Below are 4,883 nucleotides of genomic sequence, written 5' to 3'. Positions count from 1 at the left end.
GCTTGGCAATTGCCCTGTAGCCCTTTCCAGCCTTGTGGAGGTTCACAATTTTGTCTCTGGTGTCTTTTGACAGCTCTTTGGTCTTGCCCATGGTAGTAGTTGGCGTCTGACTGACTGTGGGGTGGACAGGTGTCTTTAAAGAGCTCAGACAGGTGCTACTAATTTAGATTAATGAGTGGAGTAGAGGTGGACTTTTTCAAGGCACAGTAACAGGTCTTTGAGAGCCAGAATTCTTGCTGTTTCTCAGGTGTTCAAATACTTATATTCAGCAGTGCAAGACAAATAAATTCTTTACAAATCATACCATGTGATTTCCTGAAATTTTGTTTTTAATTCTGTCTCTCAGAGTGGGAATGTACCTACAATGTGAATTTCAGACCCCTCCATGATTTCTAAGTGGGAGAACTTGCAAAATCGCAGGGTGTTCAAATACTTCTGTTCCTCACTGTCTTGGCCACATGTAGGAGCAAGTGGCTGTTCCCACAAAGTGGTCCACTAGGCCTCTGTACTTTGTCTCCTCTCCACTGCTGACACACACCCCTATTGCAAAGTCATCTGCAAACCCCTGCAGATGACAGGACTCTTGAAAATGCTGCTGTAAAATGGTGTATTCCTCCCATTAGCTTGGGAATGAGTAGCTGCCACATGTGAAATTGTCAGGGGTCAGGGGTCACCAACATGGTGCCCGTGGGCACCAGGTTGCCCACAAGGACCACGAGTCACCCGCGGGCCTGTTCTAAAAATAGCTCACCAAAGCGCCACTTCCCAGTGAGATGCGTCAAATTTTTTTTGTTGCTATCCTTTTTTAAATCGCACTTGCATTGGTGTAAATTAGAAAATGACATTTTTTAAAGTTTTTTAAAAATATTGTTTCATAATAGATCGTGAAGGATTAGAACGTGTATACCAGCTAGCGGGCGCAGCGAAGATGAGGAGATGATTTACCCCCAAAAAACATGGCAGAAAAAAGAAAGAAAACATATCATTTTTACAATGAATGGGAGGAAGAGTTCTTTTTCACCACTGTGAAAGATTCCTGCGTGTCTCATTTGCAGGGCGACTGTGGCGATGGCAAAGTGGCACAATGTGGAGAGACATTTCAGAATTTGTCACACAAGCTACACACAAGCTACCATGCCAACTACGCCACAGTGCACTATGAGCAGAAAAAGCCTATGAGTTAAAGGCATGAGACTGGTGAAAAGCTCCCCATAAGCAGCCAAAGCCTCATTTAGAGCTACACATTTCTTGAATCCTTGTGTTCTGTTTGGGTAAATAATACCCGTTTTCACTTTTTATCTAAAGAAAAAAGATAGTATTTATGCACATTTACATGACACGCAGGGTGTTCGGGTGTACTGCACCCGGGGATAATGAAGTGGTGGTTGCAATCATTTGCTCTTACATTCAACTGTCTCCACAGCTTAGCATCTGTATTGTGACAAGAACAGTCTTGAATAGTTCAACAATTTACATCGGTTGATTAGTTTAGCATACAAGTATTTGATTTTATGACCCTCATGCTTTCAGAGAGGGACAGTCAGAAGCAGCCAGGTGTAAAGAAGAAATGTCTCGAACCCCCAACATTTACATCTCTGTGCTCCCCTTGAAAGTCAACACCCCCTGGGGCTGGACAGACAATAACTATATGTCAGCCAGCATTGTCCTTCACATTTTAAAACCTGTAGCTCAACGGATCAAGATGGCAAAAAGATTCTCTGTCCAGAGTGACTTGGAATTGATTTGTCTCTCTTTTTCCAAAGAGAGACAAGGTTCTGATGATGAAGCACAGGAAGAAGTTTCAGAAGATGAGGATAACATTTCTGAAAATTCTGAGTCCGACAGTGACTTTGAAAAAGAGGCTGACATTGATTATCACCCTTCTGAGGGGAGGATCATACCTTCTGAGCTAAGTGTGTGATGCTTTAGCAGTATACTGAATGTGAGACACTCATGCTTTGGGAGAGAGAGAAACTAGGTGCTAAGTATAATTTATAAGTATAATTTCTTATCTTTTCATTATTCTAGGTTGTGGCCAGCATGAGCAAAAAGGCACAGGCAGCCAGCTAGTGAAACAGAACAAGCCCTGCAGCAGCCAGCCCCCGGACCATCCCATCAGCAGCAAGCAGGTGAAGAAATCTGGATGTCCAAAAGTGGTGCAATTGAATGGTCTTCTTGTCTATCAAAAGAGCCACCCTGCATTGCTGCCAATGTGATAAAAATGCAACAAAGGCCAACAAGAATGGCAGTCACCCATGTCCACAACATCAAGTCTGCTTGATTTTTTGATGCCATATTCCATCCAGAACATTATTCTGGATTACACCAATTTAGAAGGAAGGCGGGTTTATGGAGAGAGATGGAAGGAGATGGACCAAACCATTTTACATGCATGCTTTGGGCTTCTTTTCCTTGCTGGAGTTTTCAAGTCCAAAGGGGAATCCACACAATCCCTGTGGACTGCAGAAACTGGCACAGAAATATTCTGGGCAACCATGTCTTTAGAAAAATTTCAAATAATTTCCAGGGTTATCCACTTTGATAACCAAGATGACAGACCAGCTCGATGGCAGAGAGACAAGCTAGCTGCCATCAGGACAGTGTGGGACAAGTGGGTGCACCGCCTCCCCCTGTTTTAGAACCCTGGGCCTCATGTCACCTTTGATGAGCAGCTGATGCCATTTAGGGGCCACTTCCCCTTTAGGCAGTATTTGCCATCCGAACCAGCAAAATATGGCATAAAGCTCTGGGCTGCCTGTTATGCCGCAACCTTGTATTACAAGAAACCTGACGGAGGAGCCCCAGAGAGAAATCAAGGGATGAGAGTTGTCCTGGACCTGACTCAGAAGTTCAGTGGACACAATATCATGTGCGACAATTTTTTTTTACCTTGCACAAGCTGGGACAGGAGCTCCTGAAGAGGAAGCTGACCATGGTGGGAACTATTCGCAAAAACAAGTCTGAGCTCCCACTCCAACTGTTGGTTACAAAGGGCAGGCCTGTGAAGTCCTTCAAGTTTGTGTACACTGCTGACACATCCCTGGTCTCCTGTGTGCCAAAGAAAGGCAAGAATATTCTTCTGATGTGTACACTGCACAGGGATGGGAAAATCTGTGGCCAAAAACCATAGATCATCATGGTCTACAATGCCACAAAAGGAGGGGTAGACAACATGGACAAGCTGGTAATTGCCTACAGCTGCAAAAGGAGGACACTACGCTGGCCACTGGAGATCTTCTTTGACATGTTGGACATCTTGGCGTACAATGCTTTTGTCATCTAGATGGCACTGAACCCAGGGTGGAACAGAAGGAAGCCCCACAAGAGATGCTTCTTTATGGAAGAATTAGGAAAGGCACTGATGACACCTCACATCTTGACAGGACAGCATATTCCGAGAACCCCAGCCTCTGCAGCCATCATGAGGAGGATTCGAGGGAAGCATGCTGGTGCCCCATCCACCGGACCTACAGAACCACAATCTGTAGAGCCTGAGGTGTGTAATGCTGTTGCAGTATACTCTATGTGTGACACTCCTGCTTTGGGAGCGAGAGAGACTAGGTGCTAAGTATAATTTCTTATCTTTTCATTATTCTAGGTTATGGCCAGCACCAGGCAACAGAAGCGCTGTGGAGTGTGCGGACCCAAGAAGGACAGAAAAACACAATATACATGCATCATGTGCAAGACATACATGTGCAACACACACTCAAGAAGACTCTGCCCCTCATGTGATGTATAGGTTTGTCTGTGTTTAATGGGGCTGTGTTGTGTAGACAAAAATGGTTACTGTGTGTTTAACTTGTGCTGTGCAAACTGTCCTGAATGTTTGAAATTACTGAGGTTCAAATAAAAATCAGGCTTTCAAATAAAACAAGGCTTTTTCAGATGGGGAACTTTTCAAAGAAGCAATGATGATAATTGCAAAAACTGTGCTTAAAGATGAGAAATATGGAACCGATGTAATCTCCACTCTCTTTGATCTCCGACTGGGGGCAACTACAATGGTTAGAAGAGTGTCAGCTATGTCCGGGAACTTGGCCGATCAGCTGGACCGGTATCTGGCAAAGTGCAGGTGGTTTAGCATCCAGTGTGACAAGTCCGTGGACAGCAGCAGTACAGTACAGCTGATGGTCTTTATCCGGATAGTGTTTGATGATTTCTCCACAAAAGAATAAACTTCTGACACTACTGCCCCTAAAGACAACTATGAGGGGAGTTGACATCTAGAATGCAGTGAAGGAGTTTTTCGCGGAGAAAAAGGTACCGTTGGAAAAGCTGGTATCAGTGACTACAGACAGGGCTCCTGCTATGATTGGCCGACATACAGGATTCATCGCTCACTGTTAAGGTGACACAGAGTTCCCAAACTTTATGCATTACCACTGCATCACCAGCAGGCGTTATGTGCAAAGGTGATCGGCTTTGGGCACATGATGACTCCCATCGTGAAGATCATAAACAGCATCCACTCCAGAGCTAAACAGCATAGAACATTCAAGGTGTTATTGGAGGAGCTGTCAGCTGAATATGGTGACCTGCTACTACACATAGAAATCTGATTGCTCAGCAGGGATGAATTTTGCTTTGTTTTTTGTCAACTTTTGGGTGAAATCAAAGAGTTCATGCAATCCAAAGGTGAAGACACCTCGCTGCTGGAGGACACTGAGTGGACACTTGACCTTGCATTTTTAACGGACATTACTGGGAAACTGAACCATTTGAACTGTGAGCTGCAAGACAAAGTTAAGACTGTTTCTGACATAAGTGCTTAAAGCCCAGATGAACATTTTCTCTTTGCATTTACAGAAAAAAAATGGCTGCACTTTCCCTTTGTTCAGATGGTGCTGAGAGACAATGCTTCTGCATCTGAGACTTTTGAC

At 44.3% G+C, this 4,883-nt stretch overlaps 1 pseudogene; it reads left to right on the top strand.

Annotated features, from left to right (window-relative positions):
- Window positions 1–3,568, top strand: part of LOC109959628 (piggyBac transposable element-derived protein 4-like) — a 12,956-nt pseudogene extending 9,388 nt beyond the window's left edge.
- The last annotated feature ends 1,315 nt before the right edge of the window (window positions 3,569–4,883 follow it).

The sequence above is a fragment of the Monopterus albus genome, unplaced genomic scaffold (assembly GCF_001952655.1).
Source record: "Monopterus albus unplaced genomic scaffold, M_albus_1.0 scaffold40.1, whole genome shotgun sequence".
In the NCBI taxonomy this organism is placed as follows: domain Eukaryota; kingdom Metazoa; phylum Chordata; class Actinopteri; order Synbranchiformes; family Synbranchidae; genus Monopterus; species Monopterus albus.
The sequence above is the reverse complement of the archived record's forward strand: the minus strand, read 5'-3'. Positions and strand labels throughout refer to the sequence as shown.